General features: G+C 35.7%; 1 protein-coding gene across 1 annotated transcript in view; it reads left to right on the forward strand.

The window, feature by feature from the left end:
• The window catches only part of LOC131922440 (ephrin type-A receptor 6), a 902384-nt gene that overhangs the window by 194945 nt on the left and 695277 nt on the right, over positions 1-12162 (forward strand). The gene's annotated exons all lie outside the window — the stretch shown is intronic.

A 12162-nucleotide genomic window follows, 5' to 3' on the forward strand; every position in this document is an offset into this window, starting at 1 on the left:
CCCAGAGGTTTGTCTCCTAGATGTTCCTAGATCCTGTTAACCATTGCAGTCATTATATAAAATAGATTAAAAAAAAAAGTTTCATATGGCCTGCCCAGAAAAAAAGATCATAGCTATGAGAGTTACATTTTCAAAAATCTAAAATGATCTTACAGAGTGAAATCTGTTAAACATGAAGACAATGCCCAACCATAGAGGATGAAGAAAAACAGCAATAATAATTGACACTAATGTGCTGGTTCCCTTTAAATGTCAGCTTGCCTAACTTAAATCCTCTGTGAAGTTAGCCACAACTAAGGAGTTGTCTAGATCAGATTGGTCTGTGAGTACATCTGTCAGGGGTTGTCTTGATTCTTGGTTTATGTAGGAAGACACAACCGACTGTGAGTTGTACCATCCCCTGGGCAGGTTGTCCTCAACTGTATCAGTGATGAAATATATCTTCATGTACAAACTAGCAAGCAGACAAAACAACGACGTTTGTTTTGTTGTGTCCTTGACTGTGGATATGATGTGACCAGTTTTCTCAATTTATTTCCCCTTGACAATGGATTGTGGCCTGGAATTGTAAGCTAGATAAATCCTTTCATCGCCTGTGTTGTTTTATCTCAACAATAGTAATAAAACAAGAATAGTTAACGAGGGTAGAAAGTTAGCTACAGTACATACTAACATAAATACTGTGACACATACTTGTTATCTCACCATTGGGGAATCATGAAGCAGTAGATCACTAGACCTCACTGGCCAGCCAGCCCTTCTGAATTGGTCAGCCCCATGGCCCAGCAAAAGAGTCCCTGTCTCAAAGTAAACCAGAAAGCAAAAAACAAATGAAAAAGAACCAACCAAGGTGGATAGATTACAGCCCTGGAATGACACCTATGGACATGCAGTTAATCTCTGGTCTATACACACACACACACACACACACACACACACACACACACACACACAGAGAGAGAGAGAGAGAGAGAGAGAGAGAGAGAGAGAGAGAGAGAGAGAGAGAGAGAGAGAGAGGAAACATGTTTCTCTTCAGGCTCATGTATTACAAGCTTTGTTCACAAAAAGGCCGTTATTCACAGAAATAGATACTCACTTGTTCAATAAAGCTACTTCTAGCTTGTCTGTGGTTAAAAAGTTATTGTACTTACTGTTCTGGTTAGCTTTACTGTGGAATTGTTAGCCTACAGTCATCTGAGAGGAGAGCCTCAACTGAGAAATTGTCTAGGTCCATTTGGCCTGTGGGCATATCCCGGGTTTGTCTTAATTGTTGGTTGATGTATAGAGGGCCCATCCCACTGTGGGTGGCATCATTCCTAGGTAGGTTGTCCTGGACTGTGGAAGAAAACTAAGTATAAGATATTCTGTGAATCAACTAGCAAAACCTCCTCCGTGATTTCCTCCATACGTCTTGACAGTTAAGTTAGTTCCTTCTTTGGTTGTAATGCTGTGTCTGATGATGTGTAGGACTGCCCTCAAGCTACTGCCTTGGCTTTCTTTAGTGATGGGCTGTGACCTTCAGATTTAGCTAAAATACTCACCCTGTTGCTTTCAGTCAGAATATTTTATTACTACAACAAAAATGAAACTAGAACACTTGCCCTATGCATATCTGATTTAAAATATAATAAGAACTGCTATTAAGGAATAGTTGCAAGTTTTTTTCCCTTATGTTAATTAAGCATAATCACATCAATTTGTGCTTAAATCATTGTCGATAAAGCTTATTATACATTTCTGAATGATTCTCAGGATCACTGTCTCACAAGCAGAAATGAATATACTTAATGCAGGGTGAGTACACAGGTCAGTGAGGCTTCTGTGTCATCAATTCATCTGTAGGTTGTATAGGTCACACCTTCCAAATGTGCTCCTAAACCACGTCTTCTTCTTAAGAATCATTAACTTCACAGATCAAGCTCAGTTTGCACTACCACATCAGTACTCAACAGAGCTCTCCCCAAGATATTTGGTGACGTCTTTCACCATCTTGAAATAAAGTCTTAATTTGTCGTCACATCTTAGTAGCCCTTCACTCTTAATGATTAAACTCTTGCTGGATCTGCAGTTTCCCAGCTTTATACACCTCCCTTACTTCCTATGACTACACTGCTAGTCCCATCACTGTGTTCTTCAAACTCTCCAAGCTTCTTCCTTAAGTCCTTTACATGAATTTCTTTCTTTCTCTACCCTTAAGTACTAGCTTACTATGGCTACCGTAACAAAACGCACAAATGAACATTTAACAGGAATCTACTTCCTCGACATTCTGGAGGCTGGGTGTTCAAGATCAATGTGATAGTAGGGTTAGTTCCTAATGAAGACTCACGCTGGATTGCCCATGGCTTTTATCACTGGAAGTTATCACACAGTATTTTCTTTGTAGACATTCAGTTGTAGTTGTATTGCCTCTATTTCTTTCTATAATAAGAATATCAATCTTTTAGTATTATGTTATGGTCCATTTTTATTACATCATTTAACCTTAATTGCCTTAATGCTTCAATTTCTAAATATATTAACATAGTAGATTAGAATTTCAGCCTATGATTTTCTAGGTTCACAATTCAATATGTAACATCTTGCCTACTTTCTTGCCATCCTCATTATCACACGGATGATTTTCACCATTCATGATATTTTTATCATCATTTGTTTCAGATATGTCTTTCTCAGGTACATTGTATTCCAAGAGTAACAAGATTATACAGGACCAAAAACATGTCTGGCTTTTTTATTCACCATCAAGCTCATTATGCATAGAATTTTGCTTGGCATATGTGAATTACTTAGAGCATATCTGTGAGGGAATGTATTTCTTTAATTGACTGGACATAATTATTTCTTGGTTTGGCACATAACATATCAAGGTTTTTCTTTTTAAATAAAATCTCTAAATAGGTTGTATAACAGAGTAATAACATAAACTGGGTTCAGAATTCTGTCTTATATTTTTCTTTTATTCCTTTTATTTAAAACATACTTTTTTCTCATAAAATATATCCTGATTATGGAGTCCCCTTTCTCTACTTTTCCCAGTATCCTTCCCATCCTGATCCACAACTTCTCTGCCTCTCATTAGAAAAAAAAAAACAGGCTTCTAAGGGAAAGTGCAGTAAAATAAAATGAGATAAAACAAAAACTAATATATTAGAATAGGAGAAAACAGACAGAAGGAAAAGAGCTGAAGAAAATGCACAGGAAACAGATCCAGATCCAGAGACCCCACTCATTCACACCCTCAGGAATCATTAAAAAACACTAAACTCTTGAGGGAAGATACACGCATCATATGTTTCATTTTTCTCTAAGTGTAACACCAAATGGAATAACTAATTTCTTAAGGCATGAAAACATATCGTTATTTTAATAAATCATTTTAGTTTCTTCCAATCAATGCCTCCAGCTATGTTATAATGAAATTTCTAATTTCCCTTTTCTTACCAGGTGGCATCTTCTTGACTTTTTCTTGGACAGATGCCAGAACTTTTATAGCTGCTCGGGTTATTAGTTTATTCTTTTCCTCATTTATTTGAAAATGTCAATCATAAATTTTATCCAAATCATCTCCTACATTTACCATCTGTGATGACAGCTCTCACAGCATTGGAAATATTAAGGTGTGGGTGGACTTCCAGATATTTCTCACTCTCACATCTAGAAGCCAGCTCCATCTGGCAAGGGCATGATGTGACTAGAGTAGCAAATGTCTTCTGACCTGATTCAGTGAGGCTGTGGGCTTTATTCTGTTGTTGTTGTTCCTGGTTTTTGTTTCTCCTGTGAAGTTCATTTCAATACGCCTCTGCTACTTTGGCCCAGCAATGCATGCATTTTCTATATAGTGTGAGACAATTCCTTTGGGAGTAAGAGGTGACCCAGCTCAAGGATCATTGGGAAAGAAGATCAAGCAAGATTCAGGTTCACATATTTCATGTCTTGTTCATTAAAGCCCATTGAAGGCTGCCACTAGGGTACCTCTTCCTTGTGTGTGAGCTTGTCTGTAAGCTCCAAAGCCACCTTATCATTCATCCAGCTCAAAGGCAGTTCACAACCTTGCTCTATCCAGTCATAGTAAATAGTACACATGTCTCTATATTACGAACACTGTGTGATGCCTTTGGTTTCCGAAGAGAACGGAACTGGCTTATTAAATTGAAGGGAACACAATATCCATAGGCTTTTCGCTGCTATGCAAACATGTAAGAAATAGCAAAGCTCTGAGGATGAGATTTAACTCACAGTTTTAGAGATTTGCAGTCCTCATTGCTTAAAGCATTAGTGGCAGAGTACAATATAGCAGTTGTTTTTGTGGCAGAGGAGACTGCTCACCTCATAATAGTGTAGAAGCAGAAAGAAAAGGAGAGAAGATGGGTTCAGGATTCCCAACAGCTCCTTCTGAGGCATGCTTAGAGTGACTAGACTTCCTTATCCGCTTCCAAAAGTATCAGAAGAACAGCACACACAGGTGTTTGAGCCTTTAACCAGAAGCCTCTGTAAGAATGTTGAGACACAAATGATGATATTTTTCAGACAGCTTCAAGTATGTGAGAAATTCAATGAACATACCTCAGGTCACCCAAAGAATATGCCTTCCATATTTATACAGGTAGCTTCACAGAGTATATGAACCTGGAGGATCCTAATTCATCATTTCTGAAGAAAGCTTGTGACGCAACAGTGTAAATATATAGAATCTTTAACTTCCATCTTCATTGGCAATGCTAGGCTGTGAAGAAATCCCATTTGATACTCATCTCTACGAGCATTAGCAGTATATATTAGTTATAGTATTTATCTCACCTTAAGTATTTTATATTAAATCATTTTCTATCTTTTCTATTTTTATTTCACCAGTAATTAGTCATCTCATGCTTAAGGGTTGTGAGACAAAATTATGCCAAATAGATTGACAAATGAACTTTTAAAACTTTTGACAGTTTATATAGTAAAAATTTTAAAAATTCTGAATTTTTGTTTTGTCTTTACATCTATTTTCTAATAAAGAACTTCCTACCAGTAACAGATTTCACTAGCCATAAATCAATTTATATTACAAGTACTTTATTATTATTTTATTCCTTTTCATCTTTCTTACTTACCTTTTCTAATATCCTCTGCTTATACTGAGTTTAATATGATGTAGTTATTTGGTAAAATGTTAGCTATGCCATAAGCTAATAAGTGTAAAAACCATTTTGCTATTTCTGAATAATACCAGAAAATGTATTTAAAAAATTTATATTATATAAAGTTAAGAAGTAAATCCTTGGGACTATTTTTACCACTTTACAACGTTTCTTTTCAGTTAATTTCCATTTATATCCACTTCTATAAAAAAAATCAAGAAAAATATCTCATTTTCTTTGCTGAATAGCTATAAAATTCAATTATGTATAAAGGCAAATATCACTCTGAATAAAGAATCAATCTGTAAAATTAGCAGAATGAATCTTTTGTATCATCGCGTCCAGAGCTTATTTTTGTGCGCTGCAATGGTGGCAATATTTTGTGTGTGATACAGAAAAGCAAAGTGACAAAGCACATCCTTCACCACCTAGGCAATCTCACCCCATCCCTTTCTTCCTCCCTTTTCTTCTTTCAAAGAATTCTCCTAGGATTTGGTGGTCAGTTCACTTCACATTCTTTCCGAACAGTAATTTGCATATCAAAGTCCAGATAGAAGTAAACAGACCCTAAAGTTCCCATCTGCTGTTCTCACTCTGCTGAGACCTACATATGAATAAAGCAGTAGATTTGAGATGGCAGCTTCACTCTTGAAATATATACCATCATCGTACAACTGGAAGTCACACAAATATTTAACATATGTTTAAATGGTTTCATATTGAGACACGAATGTCAAAAGAAAATATTACATTTATTTAAAGGGAGTGCTGGTAAGAGGCGATTAGCAGGTCTTTATTGTACCTTGCTAGGATTTCCATAATAAGGACATTGCCATTTTATGACTGAACTTAAAGCATTATGAATAAGCTGATCTTAAGTTTTAAAATTAGCACATATATTCTGACCCATTTTATCTGTAATTCACACGAGAGGAATTCTAACACTACAAATAATAATTCAAAATCTTAAATGTCAGAAATCAAGAAGAATGTTTATAAGATTTTCTTCAGTCAACTCTGCATCGAGACAAGACAATTCAATAGACAGAGGCTTTAGCCATGCAGAGGTCACTTTTACAATGATCCTCCCTACCCTCCCTTTTCTGTTTTTCATGATAGTTTTAAAGCTTACCTTTTTATTATTATCATTACATGAATATGTACCTAAAAATACAACAAAACTCAGCCTTTAATGATGACTTTTGCTTTCTGAAATCAACTTCAGAATGGAAATTATTTTGTAAAACAGTAAAAGCATGTAAGGGTCAACACTGATTTAATGAGAACACTTCCGCTTTAGGTGTTCTAAGAGTAGTTCCTGTAGACGAATTTCTAAATGGTCTTATTAAATAAAAAACAGAGAACCAAATATAGGGGTGAAAGCCTTAGATCAGGGAAATAGGGAAAGCCACCAGCCAACATGACCTCATCACTCTGCAGCTTCCAAATGAGAGTTACTTCCTGTCTACCCATGCCTTTATTGCTTTGCTGTTCTGCCTTCTCATTGGCTATCTTAGCCCACCTACCTCACTTCCTCTTCCTACACAGCTCTGTCACTTCCTGTCTGTCTGTACAGACCTCCAGGTTTCTATGATTGGTACAGGGATTAAAGGCATGTGTCACCACACTTGGCTCTGTTCCCTAGTGTGGACTGAACACACAGAGATCCTGCCTGCTAAGTGATAGGATTAAGGATATACACTACCACTGCCTAAATTCTTTGTTTACTTAAAATGGCTTGCTATTTCCTCTGATCTCCAGGCAAACTTTATTAAAGCACAAATAAAATATCATCACATTTCAGCACAAATAAAATATCACCACATGTTCTATGATGAGGTTTGCAGACTGTGATGGCAGATCTGCTTAGGTCAAAGCTAAATTCTGCACCTACTACAAAACAGGGAAGATGTCATGAAGTCTTTGCTAGAATTAAGTGAGGTAGCATACACAGAGGATTGAATATAACACCTTTGGCCTTGTTAGTGTTCACTGTTACTCTGCAAATTTTCAGAATTTTTCAAGCCACAAGTGAATGTGAAATCTTTTAGGGAAAATAGAGGAGAGAGGCTGAAAGAGTAAGTATTCATGGAATAGCTTTATTTTTTGTTTCTTGTTTTTTTTGTGTTTTGTGTTTTTTTTTTTTTTTATAAAAACAGTTCTTACATTAGAGGATTGAAATTAGAAAAAGAAAATGTTACACATTTTTTCAGAAGTGAATATACTCATGTCTCCTGAAGAATACCAGATTCAATAGAACTGTAGCTATTTTAAGTCTGTTAATGATATGACATGAATAAACATTAACAGGTTAATGAAACTCCTGTCTGAAAGTAAGTGAAATCCAGTTGCTTGTTTAATGTACCAAAACCCAACTTTCTAATGCTTCATAATGGTCTCCGTTCCTCTTAGAACCACTAGAAATAGCTGCTGTCTCAGGGGCACGCTGCCTTTAAAGAGCTTCTATTTTTATCAACATTCCTTGTGGATTTAACTACCATTATGCGGTTAGTGGTAAAATATCTTGTTGATGACCCATTTCTAATAGTTCTTAATCAAGAATGATTTGCAGTTGCTGGACATACATTTCCTTCACATTTGGTCTTCATGCCCACATCTTGGACCCCTGTCTAGTATTTTCATTAAAGCTGTAAGTGGCCAAATTTCCTTTTGTTACTATCTAGCATCTTGTGTATGTTCAGCATTATTTCAGAGTTTTTTTTAATGTGTTTTGTATTGATATCCCCTGAAAAATATAAAGGAAAAGATTGCGCATAATACAAATACCAATGCTCAGCTGGTCCATCAAGAAATGTTTGAAGGAATAGTCTTATTTATTCTGTAATTTTTCAAATGACTAATTGCATAGAGGACTTTACCAATTTGCAGTTTTTATTCCTTGAGTGAATTATTAGAATATATATTTTTTTCTTTTTTAGGGAGTGAAGGGTATTGAGACAGGATCTCACTATATAGCACTGGCTGTCCTGGAATTCACTATGTGGACCAGGCTGGATTCAAACTCCAAGAGATCCACTTGCCTCTGCCTCCTGAGTACTCCTGAGTGCTGGGATTAAGAGCAGTTGCCACTACACATGGCTTCTTAGAACCATTTCAAACTCATTGAGCAACAGTTACCTTATTTGTAACATGGAGTTAGTGTTTTTCCTTATGACTGTTGGGGAGGATTAACTACCTTTGATAAGCTCAAACATAGAATACATTGTCTGGTGATGTAAACTGTATGATATATATATATATATATATATATATATATATATATATATATATATATATATATATATATATATTTCAAATTAACTTCAAAGAAAATGATAAAATAACCAAATATGATTTACATAATAAAATATTGGTACTGATTTTTGAAAAGTAATTATTTTGAAAGAAGCTGAAAAAGAATAAAACACAAAAAGAACACACTAATATGTTACATATAATATGTAAGTTTTAGGTAATGTAAACTATTTTCTCCTGGCAACCATCAGGAGAGTACTTTATTGGTGTAGGATATAAAGAAAAGCAAAAATTGAAAAAGAGCTACAAACTGCATGGGGAAAAGGGTGGTTTTTTTAAACTCTATTGTGCTTATAGTTTCATCCAAATTCATCAAATTGTGTTATCAAATTGGTTACAGCTTATTTTACAGAAATTATATCACATAACAAAGTGTTTTGCGTCTCCTTAGTTTTGAGTAAACAAATAAGAGAAAATTTAGAGTTGATTGTTTTAATCAGATTTTAAATACATTATTTATAATTTTTAATTTTTCATATGCTCAATTTTGATCATATCCATTCCTATCTCCAAGTTGTCTCGGACCCTCCCACATTGTGATTTTTTCAAACTCAATGTTACAATGTTATTTTTCTTTCCTTGACTTTCTGTTGATAGATTCACAACACGCCCCCACGGTTGGGCATGGTTGCGCAATCCCGGCAGACCTAGACACTTCCACCTAGCCAGTTCCGGGTCAAAATAGCCAGTTCTGGGTCAAAACATCTCGTGTGGCCAGGACCCTGTTGCTTCGAATGGTTGCATAAAGCACTCAATGCAACCATGTGATCTATGCGCATGCGTGGAATAGCCACAGGAGCCTGTGTACGCTTGTGCCACCCAACCTTTATATGCAGGCGCCATATTTCAGGCTTCTCTCTTTATGCACGTGTCTTTCTAACAGGCCCGAGCACACCTATCTCTCTCTTATCTTAATAAAACTCTTGTTAGTGGATTCTGTCGTGTTGCATGACATTTCCTCTCAGGGTAAGAGTGCCGCCAAATAACTAAATCTGTCTCTCTCTAAAATAAAAACCTCTAAAAACCAAAACAAAACAAGCCAAAGAGACAAAAGCAACAAACCATAACAAAAAAGACAAAATTTTTGAACATGAAACCTGTCCTGGAGTACAGTTGATATCTATATAAGCTGCCTAACCTCCATCAGGATCATTGATTCTAACTCCATCCATTTACCTTCAAATGGCGTGACTTCATATTGAACTGTTAAGAAAAAGTATTCTTGTTATGTAGTTGTACCACATTTTCCTTATCCATTACTCATTTGATGGACATGTAGGCTGTTTCAAATTTCTGGCTACTATGAATAGAGCATCAATTAGCATAGACTTTCACGTGTCTCTGTAGTAAAATTTGGAGTTATTTTAGAACCTTCTTTGTAGCTTTTATCATCATCATCAGTCAGTCATCACTAGTCAGCACTGAACCTCAGTGCTCCCTGTGCAATGAGGCAATCTGTTCTTTCCTCACATTCTGACTCCCATCTTCAGAGAAGATAAGGCCGCCATCTGTAGGATCTACCAAGTTTGCTACCCCAACTAGCCCTCCCCTTGATATCCCCTTCATCTGGTTAGCACCATACCGTGTATCAGCCCCATGATTTCTGTAACTACTTAAGGTCTTGTAACATCATTTATTCCTCAAGCTTCCCCATTAAAAATTTTCCTAACTTTATTTCCCTCCTAAATACTGTAGGATGTCTTTTCAATGAATTTGTCTATAGAGATATGTATACCATTTTGTTATTATCTCATAAGTTGCTTTGCTAAATATATTTATAAATTCCAAATACAGGACATGAAGTGGAAAAGTATCACTAGATAAAATAATGTTGTGCAAAATTTTGAGAAATAGAAAACATACATGTGCAAACTATGTATAAGAGTAAATCTGTTAGTTTTCATGAACCAAATAACCCTTTTAAAGAATTATAAATCATTATTAAAACCTAAAATCAAAATTTAGACAATGGATGTTAAAGACTTTATTTTTCTGGTTCATTTCCACAAATGCTTTTGACCACAATCTGCCCCTCTACATTATTTAATGAGATGATATTAAAATCAACACTCGAATTTTCTGTAATGACATTTTAGGAACAAAATGTCTTCCTGACAAGTTTTAATTTCATCATTATTTTCTAAACTGTCATAATGAAATTGTTTCAGCTGTCAAAAATAAAAACATATTCAATTTAAAAGATATATTTTTCTGTAAAAGAAATTGTGTAATCTTGTCGATGCTTTGTTTTTCCTGAGATCATTAGATGTGTGAGTAGATATGAGCAGGACTGAATTCTGCCCCTCTTTACAGTAAAGTCTTTCTAATGAGCAATTCCAGGGCTGTACCTGTCTCAGTCTTGATATCTTTATGTTTATAGACAATATATAAAGATATTTATTGTCCAAAAAATACACTATATAATAGAATGAGATTAGTTGTACCAGAGAATTTTCTAAAATGACGTTACTGCATCTAGGATCTCTTTGAACTTCTGAGGCATCTGTAAAAGGATGCTATCCTCCACTTGAACTCTCCTCTGAAGACAAAATATTGTTCAAAATATTGGGAATTCAGTTATATTTGAACAGATGATTTATTTCTTTCTTTTCTGTGTAACCTGATTGTTTACAATTGTTCAGATTTAGCTTGCTTGACCTGCTCATGAAAGTGTAACAGGTAAATCATTAGCATACAGTGGTCTTCTCTCTTGTAGTTTGTTCTGAATACTTAAAGTTTCCTAAAGAGTTGGAAAACCCCCTTTATCGTTGTACTGTTTGAATGGCACCTGTTTTATTTAGTTATTTTTGTCAGTCTCTGTAGCCCAAGCCAACCCAAAATCCATTACGTAGCTCAGGCTAGACTTGAGCTTGGATCATTCCTGCCTCAGAATTGAAAGTCTGTGAGTTGGCACACTTGGCTTAGAAGTTTTAAAAAATATATAGATATTTTTCACAGGCAGTTTTATTTCCAGAGTACATCAGATAACTCAGAAATCTAAGAATATGTGGATGCTCTGCACCCTATTAAACCTGTTGCTTCTAATTTTCATTTCAGTTTTGATTTGTTTTTTCTACCATCACCATTTTGGAGATGAGCTAGTTAAATAAGAACCAGATGAGGTGATGTGCACCTGCTAATCCAAGACTTGCAAGGGTGAGGCAAGAAGATCCTGATGACAAGCCAGTCCGGGGTGCATAGCAAGACTGCCTCAAAGAGGGAGAGTAAAATATCTCCCGGTCTTCCTTGAGAAAAGGGCACACACACTCCAGCAATTCTCTGTATTGGTTATCTCCTTGCTTGCTTTTTTTTTTTTTTGTACGCTTTTTTCTTCGTTCCTTATGCACTGGCAGGTGCCTTACCCTTTCAGCAGTTCACATTCCTCAGCAGGAGGCTTTGCAGAGATAATTCATCTTTTGTGCAGAGGCAGGCTCTGGGGGATCCTAACTTTCACAGACACCAGGACTATGCATCATGCCCTTTCTCCAACCTTCTATTCCTATCAGCTCCTCAAGTATATTTTGAGTGTATAATGTCCCTCTATGTTCTAAGTACTTTTCTCCTTACTTCCTTGTTATTTAATATTTGATTCCTGTATATTGGCATCTTCTGAAAACAGCCCTTAAGTTTCCATTCATAAAAGAAATAGATTTGCCCTAATTATAAAATTTTTCTCTATATATATTATTTTGGCATAGCTGGAATTTTAGGCTTAAAACTG

Source organism: Peromyscus eremicus, chromosome 12 (genome assembly GCF_949786415.1).
Source record: "Peromyscus eremicus chromosome 12, PerEre_H2_v1, whole genome shotgun sequence".
NCBI lineage: Eukaryota > Metazoa > Chordata > Mammalia > Rodentia > Cricetidae > Peromyscus > Peromyscus eremicus.